General features: G+C 49.7%; 2 long non-coding RNA genes across 2 annotated transcripts in view; both read right to left on the reverse strand.

Annotated features, from left to right (window-relative positions):
• Window positions 1–1,545: 1,545 nt before the first annotated feature.
• Window positions 1,546–8,717, reverse strand: LOC140708664 (uncharacterized). The gene is made up of 2 exons (XR_012088832.1): window positions 6,719–8,717; window positions 1,546–6,061 (listed from the first exon to the last, which is right to left on the reverse strand). It is a non-coding gene; the product is annotated as an uncharacterized lncRNA (long non-coding RNA).
• A 95-nt stretch (window positions 8,718–8,812) lies between these two features.
• Window positions 8,813–12,765, reverse strand: part of LOC140708773 (uncharacterized) — a 34,719-nt gene continuing 30,766 nt past the window's right edge. Inside the window, exon 7 of the long non-coding RNA XR_012088975.1 lies at window positions 8,813–9,778. This is a non-coding gene — a long non-coding RNA (uncharacterized lncRNA). The remainder of the gene's footprint in view (window positions 9,779–12,765) is intronic.

Below are 12,765 nucleotides of genomic sequence, written 5' to 3' on the forward strand. Positions count from 1 at the left end.
AAGATGGGAGCGAACAAGGGTGCATTCACGGGAGAGGCATTCAGGGGAGGACATTCCAGGTGGAAGGTGAAGGGTCTGGAGAGAGGAGGAGTGATGGAGAGACAACGTCAGCTAAGCTTGAGCTTGGACAGAGGACAGTCAGAGACCGGACCTTATCACAGGCTGCAAGAATTTCCCATGCTGCAGGGAGAAAACAAATGGTTATTGAAAACCCAAAGTGACTGTGGCTGGCCCTGCCTCCCAGGGAGAGAGGTATAACTCCTGCTGAGGGGACTTAAATCTGGCCTCTGGCCCCCTACCCTTGCCGAGGAACAAAGAAGAATGGGCCTTTGGGGACCCCGGCAGAGCTGCTGTGCTGCGGAAGTAGGGGCTCATGGTTGTCAGAGCTGGGGTGAGGGGGAACGAGGGTGGAGCCTGGAGGCCATGGGGGCTGGGGATACACGGCCCTAGAAAACACCAATGGGACTTGAACTGGGGGAGAAGCAGGCAGGGTGTGTGCAAAGCGGGAAGTGGGCTAGGAGGAAAGGAGGTGCCTGAGCCAATGGGCAAAGGTGCTGAGGGTGGGAGGGTGTCCTTTTGGTGGGAGGTGGAACGGCTCTGTAATGTATGACTGGGGCTACTGGGTGAGTGGGACTGTGATGTGAGCTCTTCTCCATCACCAGGCCAAACACTGCACAGTTACTTGCACACAAATGCTTCTGTGAATATGTTGGGGAAACAGACCTGTGTTCCAGGGTGATGGGGGCCATAGGCAGCCAGTGCTGGGGATGCTGAGGTGAGGGCTCCTTCAGCAAAGGTAGGACTGAGAGGGAAACTGTAGCTACTCCCCTACCTGCTCTCCTCATCCCCAGGAAGCGCAGGAGGGAGGTGGGGTCCCCCCACATGCAAATGAAGAGTTTGAGGCAAGAATTTGTAGAGCTCAGCTAACAAAGAGGTTTTACCCAAAAGGGGTCAACATGCTTGGTGCTGTTCCCTAAAGAGAATTAGGACATTGGATGAGGCCACTGGGCAGAGCGTCCTTGTCACCAGACAGAGGAGCTGATGATGGGCTGGGCCTCCATGGGACGCCATCTAACCCCCCAGGTTTTAGGGGAAGCTGACAGTCACCACACACAGATAACAGAGGAGGAACTTGAAGACAAAGAGCCAGAGACCAGCTTAATTGGCTGCAGTTTTTTAAAAGGTGGTGGGAGCAAGCTGTGGTTCATATAACTAAAAATTCCAGAATGTTCCACATGGCTGGACTCAAATGAGCAGACTGTGTCTCTAAGAACCTCTGTCCATGTCTCAACTCTGCTCTGCTGTGCTGGCTTCATTTCCCGGCAGATTCTACCCAAGTAGCAGCAGAAAGAGCAGCTCCAGCCTTCCATTCTACTGACCCTGCACACCCAAGAAAGAGAACAAGCCTTTGCCTGTGCACCAGCTGAGGCCCCAGGACTGACTCGCGGGAGACTGATTTTGTTATCGGAAAGAGGGCCCTATTCAGACCCCAAGAGAGGGTTCTCAGATCTTGCGCAAGAAAGAATTCAGGGCGAGTCCACACAGTAAAGTGAAAGCAAGTTTATTAAGAAAGCAGAGGAATGAAAGAATGACTGCTGCATAGACAGAGCAGCACCGAGGGCTGCTGGTTGCCCATTTTTATGGTTATTTCTTGAGTATATGCTAAACAAGGGGTGGATTATTCACACCTCCCCCTTTTAGACCATATAGGGTAACTTTCTGCATTGCCATGGCATCTGTAAACCGTCATGACGCTGATGGGAGTGTAGCAGTGAGGACGACCACAGGTCACTCTCGTGGCCATCTTGGTTTTGGTGGGTTTGGACCAGCTTCTTTACTGCAACCTGTTTTATCAGCAAGGTCTTTACGACCTGTATCCTGTGCCGACCTCCTGTCTCATCCTGTGACTAAGAATGCCTCACCATCTGGGAATGCAGCCCCGTAGGTCTCAGTCTCATTTTACTCAGCTCTTAGTCAAGATGGAGCTGCTCTATTTCACACACCTCTGACAATTTGACCACCTTGGTAGAAATCACTGTAACCAGGAGGATGGAAGTCACCAATGGGCCAGGACGGCTCAGGGGACCATCTCTGCACAGGTGTGTGTGAGGGCAGATGTCAGCCTCACGGGCGTGGGGCTTGAACTGGATGAAACATGGCAAGTTTCCATCCAAGAGTCTGTGACTCTATGCCTTCGAGGTGTTTATTCCTATGCAAGAACCCAAAAGAGCGTTGAATACACAGAAGAAATTGGGCAAATCATGGTTTGACTGACTTCAGAAATGCATCACCAGATTTTCTGCAGTCCTTTCCTAATTACATTCTTATCAGACTTGATATTCAAATTAGTTAGGGTCCCCTGGGGTCACCTCCACCACCAGGAAAGAGCAATTACCCTGGCATATGCTGAGTGATGAGGGACCAGCTGTGGGCATGGATAGTCCCTCTGTGCATCATTAAATACTGCCCTCCCTTTAAAAAATAATTTTATAAAGATAAGGCCAGAACTTTCTTGCTTTGGGCTAAATGCCCTTTTAAAATTCCTGGCACACAGAAGAAGCACAAAGTCCTCTTCAGAAAAGTCATGAGGGTTCAGACAGGGTAGAGCTGTACAAAGGATTCGGGCTATGCAAACAGACGACGTTTCAGAGTGGGGCTAAGGAGGGGGTCGTGATTCCGGCACTTCTGCTTGCCTGGAGTATGTAAATGATTCCAGCTCTGATTCCGGAGGCAGAGTTGAGAGAGACTCAGAAGTTAGGTTTATTTTAGAGGCTAACAAGCCTACTGTTCCCAGAATTGTCCTCAAGTTCATCCTACTTAACCCTAGGCAGCTTTCTCTCAGAAGGGGGTGAAGGTCTCCAGTTCCACATTGGCCGATTACCTCTGGGGCGTGAATCCTGGGCTTCGGGAAGGGCTGGACACAGAGCCCAAAGGCACAGTCTACCAGGCAAAGCACTGCCCTAGGACCACTTTCTATTAACATGCCATTCTGAAAAAAAAAAAAAAAAAATGTGTTCTTTGTAGTCAACCCATATGCCTGCTGAAACCCCTAAAAATCATTAACACCATCCTTCCATGAAAATCCTCTCCAGGTTTAAGATCTCATTGTCTTTCATGGAGACTTTTGAAATGGCCTTTGGGCCAGGCGCAGTGGCTCACGCCTCTAATCCCAGCACTTTGGGAGGCCGAGGCGGGTGGATCACAAGGTCAAGAGATTGAGACCATTCTGGCTAACATGGTGAAACTCCATCTCTACTAAAAATACAGAAATTAGCTGGGTGTGGTGGCACATGCCTGTAGTCCCAGCTACTTGGGAGGCTGAGGCAGGAGAATCACTTGAACCCAGGAGGCGGAGGTTGCAGTGAGCCGAGATCATGCCACTGCACTCCAGCCTGGGTGACAGAGCAAGACTCCGTCTCAAAAAAAAAAAGAAATGGCCTTTGAACACTCCCTTCTGCCACCCCGCCTGGATGACTTTTGTCACCCACACTGTCCTTTGAGCGACTTTCTAAAAGTCCACTGTGGCCATTCTCCATTCTTCATTCGTTCCAATGTTCAGTCTCATCTTTCACAATTTTAAAGTGAGACGAAATTCATATAACATAAATTAACCATGTAAAAATAAACACTTCAGGGGCATTAGGTACATTCACAATGTTTGCAGCCACCCCCTCTATCTAGGGTCAAAACATTTTCATCATCCCAAAAGCAACTCCTGTATCCATCACGCAGTCCCTCCTCTTCCTTCCCCTCCCCTAACCCCAGGCGACCACGTGCTTTTCGTCTTCATGTGTTTGCCTATTCTGGACATTTCATGCAAATAGAATTATACACTATATGGTCTTTTGTGTCTGGCTTCTTTCACTTAGCTAATGTTCTCAAGGCTCATCTATGTTGTGTCCTTCCTTCAGTACTTCATTCCTTTTTTAGGGCTGTTATTCCCTTGTGTGTGTATACCACAATTTATTTCTCCGTTCATTGGTTGATGGCTCTTCTTCTTTATACAGGACAATCTGAGCTCCTTGGCTATCTTCTTTCTTTCTTTATTTGTTTTACTTATTTATTTATTTTTGAGACAGAATCTTGCTCTGTTGCCCAGGCTGGAGTGCAATGGTGCGATCTCAGCTCACTGCAGCCTCGGCCTCACAGGTCCAAGCGATTGTTGTGCCTCAGCCTCCCTAGTAGCTGGGATTATAGGCGTGTGCTACCACACTCAGCTAATTTTGCTGTATTTTTAGAAGAGACGGGGTTTCACCATTTTGGCCAGGCTGGTCTCGAACTCCTGAACTCAAGTGATTCTCCCATGTCGGCCTCCCAAAGTGCTGGGATTACAGGCGTGACTCACCGCACCTGGCCAGCTATCTTCTGATACACTCTCTTAAGCCCCACTCAAAACTTCCACATTTTCAAACAGCCTAGGATTACTGTTTGGCTCCTCTCTGCCTCATTCATGCTGTCCCCTTACCCACAATCATCTAGTCACCCCCACTGATCCCTTAAAGACACCAAGATGACCCTAACCCTCCTGGTCTGAGCCAGGGGCACCTGCTCTATGTTCCCAGGGCCCTCCGGGCATACCTCTTCCCAGCCCAAACTGAAATCCTTGCTCCGTATCTGAGATCCAGCCTCACCCCTTTGCACCCAAGGCTGCAAGCCTTCCATGATGGGACTCAAGCCTGCTTCCCTACTGAACCTGCATTGCCTGGTGCATGAGGGATACCGAGCTGAGCTGAAAATTCCACCATGGAGAGGAGTCCCCCTCGAAATAAGACCGGTTCATCTAAGGGGAACGAGGTTCAAGCTTTCTGTCCTGGCTCCTTTCCTTCTGAAAGAGAGCATCACACAACTTGGACAGGGAGGGCTCAGGGGAATCTCATGACTTAAAAAATGAAATGTTTCGAAGATTTCATGATAGTCGTATGAACTTGGGCTCTAACTTCCTTCAGAACAAAGCACTCACTTGGCCATTGAAGGGGCCTTTCTGGACGGTTTCTGCTGTCATCTCTGCAAAGCACTTGGGACGCAGCTTCCATCAGCTGGGTCAGGGAGAATCCTCTGTAAGAGTCATGGAGTTGGCATCCCATGGCAAGGGCTGGTGAGAGCATGTCGTTGGATAGCACCAGCAAATTGTTGTATAATACAGAATTGGACCGGCCTTTGTTCCTGGGAAGTCGTCTCCAAATCCTTGGCAAGTCTTCATTATTCACAGCGAGCCCTCAAAGTCTTTGCTAACGAGGGGACTCAGGGTCAGGACAGCCCGTGCCAGAAAGACTGACCATGTGAACAGCAGGCTGAGGCCCTGCTCCATCACCTCCTGGAGGGGAAAGGGACTGGAGATCAAGTCCTATCAGTCACGCCGACATCATGAAACCCCAGTAAAACCTCTGAGCATTGGAAGCTTGGATGACTGTCCCTGGTTTGTAATCACACATCAGTCACTTGGGAGGCTTTGCACGGTCTGGGGACATGGAAGTTCTGAATCTGGGACTTTCCCAGACCTCCCCCTCCACGCCTCTCCCAGTAGCTGGTTCTGATTGTATCCTTGGTAATGACACCGCAATCCTAAGTACGGCACTTTCCTGAGTTGTGTTGTTCATCACTGTGAATTACTGAATGCCAGGAGGTCAGGGAATTTGCAGCCAGTTGGTCAGAGGTGCGTGTATCCAGGGGGGGCCAGAACTTGCAGCAGATATCTAAAGTGAGGGTCTTCCTGTGGGGGACGGAGCCCCCAACCCGTCATCTGCACCAACTCCAGGTGGTTAGTGTCAGAGCTGCATTGCAGATACTATGGTGGATAACCGTTTGATCATACCATTTATGCCATAAAGGAGCACAGAAGTTGGGTAGAGACACCCTGCTTTTTGGGGTATAGACACCTTGCTTCGTGCCTGTCAGCCAATGAAGTCACATATGTGAGCCTCACACATATGTAGAGATCTGTCCTACAGTCCTGGTCAAGTTGCTGAGAGGAAGATGAGATAATGATGGACCTTGGAACCAGCCAACTTCTGCCAAGTGGTTAGGCGGGTTCATTTGCGTTCTGAGGGTCTGAATGCAGAACCTGTGGGAACACCAACATCACCACCACACCCACAGCCACACCCTTCTACACCTCCGAGCGGTTTAGCAATCAAGGGGGAACTTAGTGAACAGGTGCTGCTGTGCCTGGCCCTCTGCCGAGTGCTGCAGGCGGTAGGAATATGGAGAATGGGTGGCCGCCCTCCTTCTGGAAACACTGCCATGCTTGCTAATCTGTGTGGTCTGTGATGGTCGCTAGGGAAGCAGAAGGCCACCTGCCGACTGAAGTCATCAGCGGAGGTGTCAGAGGCCAGGTGGGGTGCAGATGAATGAGATCAGGCAGAAGGAAGGTAATGGAAGGGCCCAGGAGGAAAGTGTCCACTTGAGCAAACCCTCAGCATCCACTGGGGTCAATGCAGACGCCCACTCACATGAAGTCTGGGGGCACCAGGAAACTGCTCTTGGAACAATTCTGAGGTCAGGGGTTATTCCTGTTTAACAGTTGGGAAAACTGAGGTCTAGGGGTGAATACCCAGCCTAAGAGCACTCCTCTCTTCCGGACGGCATTAACCCCCGAGCCTCCCAATGGACCTGGCCATTGAAGAAGGTGCACTCTTCCTCTTTGACCCATGATATGGAACCATCCCATCAGTCACCATGCCTGAACATCAGAACAATTTCTAGAGCAGAGCACACGAACCTTCCTTCCCTCAGCAGCACCTCATGGACCTCAAGATCCCTGACTGTCGAGACGTGCATCCTTTCAGGGGGCTGACATCTCCTCCACTGCGATTTGAACCACCAGAGGAACACTCAAGCTCTGGAATCGAGACCCGGGGAAAAGGAAATCTCAAATTGAAAACGAGACCACAGAAGGTGTCCACATTCTCTAAAGCCCAGAAACCCAGCAGGACCCAAGAGGCTTCCTGGATTTCAGAGTGAGGTTTGCAAGCCCGTCTTATTTGTGGGCAAATTGAACATCATGCTAATTCCTCGTTAGCCCTTTCCAGCTGTAAGCATTGGGCTGGTGCAAGAGGGATCTCTCATTTCTCCCGACTGGGATCACAGGAAAAGGATGGAAAGTAACTTAACAAGGTTTTTGGACGTCAAATTGCTATTACAAAACAACGTTTTTAGGAGTTAAGCAATTAATCCAAACACACATGGATTCAATTTCCTTGAAACTGAAATGGCTTAAAAAACCAAGGGAGACAAATGCTCAGGGACAAATCCCTTTTGAGTTTGTGAACCCCAAGCCTGTGGAAAGAAAACAACAGAACCCTTGAGTGCTGCCCCGCTTGACGCACTGGAAGCTCCCTTTTCAGTGGAGGGAGAATGAGGCAGGCGCCCAGGCCCCACAGTCACGTGGACTGGGGGCCCAGAGGACATGGACAAAGGAAGGAAACAATGCTTCTTCTCTGCTCAGTGCTCTTTCCCTTCTGGTTTTCTATGAGGCGAGGGAAGAGGTTTCAAGGCAAATGTTCGCTTTCCCCCTGCAACGCTTTATAACTTGGCCTTAGATACTCACTTGGGAGAAAAAGCTTTAATAGAATCCTGTTGGGGCCTTTTCATGACCTCCCCAAACAAAGGAAATTAAACACAAGACAATGTTTATATCCAACTTCTAGGGTCAAATGGGAAAACAATCAGCTCAGAGTGCAGAAACATTGAGGGCTGCATCCTCTCCCTGGTGCCACGCACTCTGGGGTGCAGATCGGGGTACCTGCCAGGCTCAGCCACCCTCTGGTGTCCATCCTTGGGTGAACCACATCCCCGAAACTCAGGTCCCATCTGGAAGCTTGGGGAAGAGCTGTTGAAATAATATTGAGTTCAGAAAGCTAAAGGCATGTTGTTAAATCAAGTTTAGCCTAAAGCTGCCTCCTGACATATTTTAAATTCGGCCTAAAGGTTTTTCTGTACGTGGTGAACTATTGATATGACAAGCAGAGGCATCAACAGACTGTAGCCTGCACTGGTGCCAGTCACTGAAATTTTGGCCAATTCAAAGGGGACTGACCATTTGAACTATGTTCAAATAAGGCAAACACCAACCTGTAACCAACCCAGCTGTTTCTGTACCTCACTTTTGCTTTCTGTAGTCGATTTCCTCTTTCTGTCCATAAATCTTCCACCACGTGGCTGCCCTGGAGTCTCTGAGGCCACTCTGGCTCGGGAGGCTGCCTGATTCACAAATTGTTCATTGCTCAATTCAACTGCTTTAAATTTAATTCGACTGAAGTTTATCTTTTATCAGAGTGAAAAGCTTATATATTTTTTAAACCTGTTAAGCACTGTGCAAATGTTTATCCTTGTCACTTGCTGAGGGGGTGTGGCCCGAGCGCTGACAGCACCCCAGTGGTGACGGCCTTATTGTTTACTTTTATGCTTCACAACATGGCCCCTCTTCCTTCCTCACCCTCCTCCAACTTCTTTCCCTCCTATGGAGGCTCCAGCTTCACAGCGGAGAAGAACAGGACCCAGGGTCTGACTGCAAGGCTGCTGCCACGTTTTTCACAGAATTAAATCCACCAGGAACTCTCTCCTTCGCAATATCTGACCTGCCCACAGTCCTTAATCCTCTTGCAGTCCCTAACAGATCAGGGGAAGGTCAAGGATGTTGTCTGAACCCTGGGAGAGAACCAGTTCAAAGACAGTAGAGGAGCCCTGGCGAGTTCCCACCCCAGCATCCACCTCCCCGTGGGGCCAGTGTCCGATCTCCCTCCCTCCCGTCCCACCTGTGGGGCCAGTGTCCGATCTGCTTCCCTCCCGTCCCACCTGTGGGGTCAGTGTCCGATTTGCCTCCCTCCCGTCCCACCCGTGGGGCCAGTGTCTGATCTGCCTCCCTCCCGTCCCACCTGTGGGGCCAGTGTCTGATCTGCCACCCTCCTGTCCCACCTGTGGGGCCAGTGTCTGATCTCCCTCACACTCTGACCCCATGAGCCACCTGAGGCTTGGACGACTTCTTTTCTGTATCCCACCTTCACTCTCCCTGGTACTTCATTGAGTCTTGTGGCTTTGAATACCACATAGATGCCAACAACTCCTAAACTGGGTATCCCCAGCATGTTCTTTCCTCTGAATTCCAGACTTACACATCCCACTGTGTCCTCAGCCCCTTCACTCAGACGTTGAAGGAGCCTGATATACCCAAACTCTTAGCTTCCCACTACTCCACATCCCAAATCTTCCCATCTCAGTTGACAGCAGCTCCCGCCCACCAACTGTTTGGACTCGCCCTTGACTCCTCCGAGACTCTTGTACCCCTCTTCCTCCTGCCAGCACATGCTGTCAGCTCCACCTTGGAAAGTGCCCTGTGTCCAGTCGCTCCTGCCCCTGCTACCTCCGACACTCTGGGGCAGCCACCATCACCTTTCACCTCCCCCGAGTCTCTTGCACCTCCCTAGTCCCCATCCCCCCATAGACTGTTCTCTACCATCACAGCTATCATTTTAACACGCAAATCAGGTGTCACTCTCCAGCCTTAACCACTTGGAGAGTAAGCCACAGTCCTCACCATGACCCAAGGCCTCATCCAGGCTTGCCTGTTCACGAAACCTGCACCCCCTCGGCTGCTCTGGCCTCAGCTCACCTCTCCGCAGCTGGTGCTCCAGCTCCTGCTGTCTTCCTGCGGACCAGGCAGGCTCCCACCTCTTAGCCTGTGCACTTGCTATTCCTGCTGCCTGGAACACTCTTCTTCAAGATGCTGCCTGGAACCTCTTCTTGAAGATGTTCTTGAATTCAAAGATATTTGAATTGCCAGCTGGAGTTGAAGAGAGAACATGCTGGAGATACGCAGTTTGGGAGCTGTCGGCATCTACGTGGTATTCAAAGCCACAAGACTCAATGAGGTCCCTTCAGGTCTGTGCTGGCAGCTCCTTGGTGAGGCTCTGCTGGAAGCCCATCGGACAGTGCACTCCTCCCAGCCCTGCCCCTCTGCTCTTTCTGCTTTGTTTTCTGCATGGAAACTGACACCTTCTAAGAGCCATGCCATCTCTGTGTTTTGTCGTTCTTGTTGCTCATCCCTTCCCTCTAGAATGTCAGCTCTGTGAGAGCAGGAATTAATTTTTGTAAATTCTTGTTGACTGTTATGCCTCATGCCTACAGCAGGAGGCGCTCACTAAACAAAGGTTGGATGAATACGTATGAATAATGGGTGAATACATGAATGAATGAATTAATGAATGAACGAACAAACGAATGAATGAATGAATGAAAACATGGCAAAGATGCTCAACTCTGCTTGTTATGAGAAAGGCTTAAGTGGGGAGCCTTTGTCCTGAGGGGTCCTGCAGCCTGCCCCAAGGGCTTCCCCACGGGGTGGGGACATTAGAGTGCGGAGTCTACTCCAGGGCTTTGGGGACCCATAGCTCCTTGGGTGCAAGTTCACATCTTAGCCAGCCACCTCCTGACCTGATCCGGGGTCTATGCCAGCTCACACCTTCTTTGTGTGACCCGGAGCAGCCGACCAGCCTCCTGGGCAGGCACTGTCCACCACTGCTGGTATCACGACGGGCCCCCTCCCCGTTTTTGTTCTCACTCCATAGACAGTGCCTGGGTCTCTTGCTGGGAGCATTGTTCCCAGAAAGCTAGAAGCCACGTGGCAGGAGGACTGGAAATACATAGGAATTTATGTCTCCCTTGCCCGTGACTGACAGGCTGAGTTCTACATTCTTGGCTCCTGGGTCCCTGATTGGGACATCTGTTGGGTGTGGTCATCATCATCTCCAAAATTTGCCTGTGCTTCGCCTGATCCTCCTCTGCATAGCCTCCTCCTCCTGGTCTCTCTGAGTCCCTGTTCCATTGTGCAGCTTTCCAGGGAACATCTAACAAATCCCTTTCATGTAAATCCTCCTCCCAGGGCCTGCTCCTGCCTAAGACACACTTTCTAGTGTTGTGAGAATTAAAGTTGGATCTGGCAGCACGTACATGCCAGGCACTATGCTGTGTGCACCACACACTGAGCCCGCACAATGCTCCAAGGGGCATCGTTACACCTATTTAAAAGATAAGAAAACTGAGGCCCAAGATCACACAATAAAGGGCAGTACCAGCATTTGAATATACATGTTTTCCTGACATGAAAGTCAGTGTCTTTCACCCCTCAGCATGCTCCCTATAAAAAAGCTATGAAATGCCACTATGCTTATTGGTATATAATGTAGCAGCTAGGCAGGGCAGGTGGCTCACGCTTGTAATCCCAGCACTTTGGGAGGCTGAGGCAGGCAGATCGCTTGAGGTCAGGAGTTCGAGATCAGCCTGGCCAACATGGTGAAATCCTGTCTCTACTAAAAATACAAAAATTAGAGGGGCGTGGTGGCACCTGCCTGTAGTCCCAGCTATTCAAGGAGGCTGAGGCACGAGAATCACTTGAACCTTGGAGTAGGATGTTGCAGCGAGCTGAGATCATGCCACTGTACTCCAGCCTGAGCGACAGAGACTTGTGTACAAATAATAACAATAATAATAATAATGTAGCAACTATAGGAGGCCATAATACTCCTTAGTATACATTGTAGCAGGTATGAAATGCCATATACTTACTGGTATACATTGTAGCAGATATGAAACAACACATACTTACTGGGATACATTGTAGCAGGTATGAAATGCCATAATATTAGAACATAATATAAAATGTATGGAATGCTACCATACTTACTAGTCTATACTGTTTTACATCAATGAAAATGTGTGTTTATGACTTTTCAGCCAAAATGGTTTTTAAATCTTCAACTTATTTCCCCTTTTTAGATTGAAAGAGACTTAAAATTGTGCCCCATCCCATCCCTGAAGAATTTACTATAGGGGAAGGGAAAGTCATGCTGCCGTATTTTTAACTGATCGCTTGCTTGTCCCTGTTTGGTGAGATTTATTCTCCCATTAATCACTGCCCTCCCTTCATTCATGTTAAATATAAAATTGATTAGGAAAGATCCCCATCATGGTTTAAAAAAATAATTAGCTGCTACATCATGTTGCCCACAGTGCGACAGAAAGGAGTGATTAAATTAGGAATATTAAAACCCCATTAATCTGCCCTCAACTTAAGCTCTGCTTGTTCATCTCACGGTGGTGCTTATTATTTCTGACACTGAAAGATATTTAAATTACCAGCTGCAACAAGGTCACTTGCTGAAAGATGTCAGGTCAGCCATTAGTCAAAAGCGGGAGAGGCGACCAGAAGTGGGGACTGCCCATGTGTCAAGGAGGCCCCCACTTGAAGATGCCACTGCGAAAGTGGGCAATGTCCCGCACTCTGGCAGGCTGGGCTGCAGGCACCCTTAGGGCTTTGACACACACCTCCTCTCCGTCATTTCCCACAGGTCACCTGTGAGGGTAGGGACCTCTGTGGTGTCCTGGGCAGGCATCTTTTGCCCCAGTCCCAGCCCCAATGGAGCCTCCACATCTTGCCTGTGGGTTCTTAAATGCATGCACTCTTATGACAGTGATTACCTAAGAATGGCAAATGTCACCTCTTGGGATGCTTGCACGTCCCCAGCACCATACTGAGCGCCTTTGCATCTTTTATCTCCTTGATTCCTTCAACAGCCCTGAAAAGTGGCCAGCTCTGGCCTCATTTGACAGGTGAGGGAGCTAAGGCCTAGATCCAGAAACGGCCACGGTCACACAGCTGGCAACCAGTAGAAGTGGCATTCAGCCCCATCTATTGGGCTCCAAAGGGACACCCTTGGCCGCTCGGAGTCCACAGGTCTTCTTCAAGAGGACATGGCCATGCAAAGGCACAAG

The sequence above is a fragment of the Chlorocebus sabaeus genome, chromosome 16 (assembly GCF_047675955.1).
Source record: "Chlorocebus sabaeus isolate Y175 chromosome 16, mChlSab1.0.hap1, whole genome shotgun sequence".
NCBI lineage: Eukaryota > Metazoa > Chordata > Mammalia > Primates > Cercopithecidae > Chlorocebus > Chlorocebus sabaeus.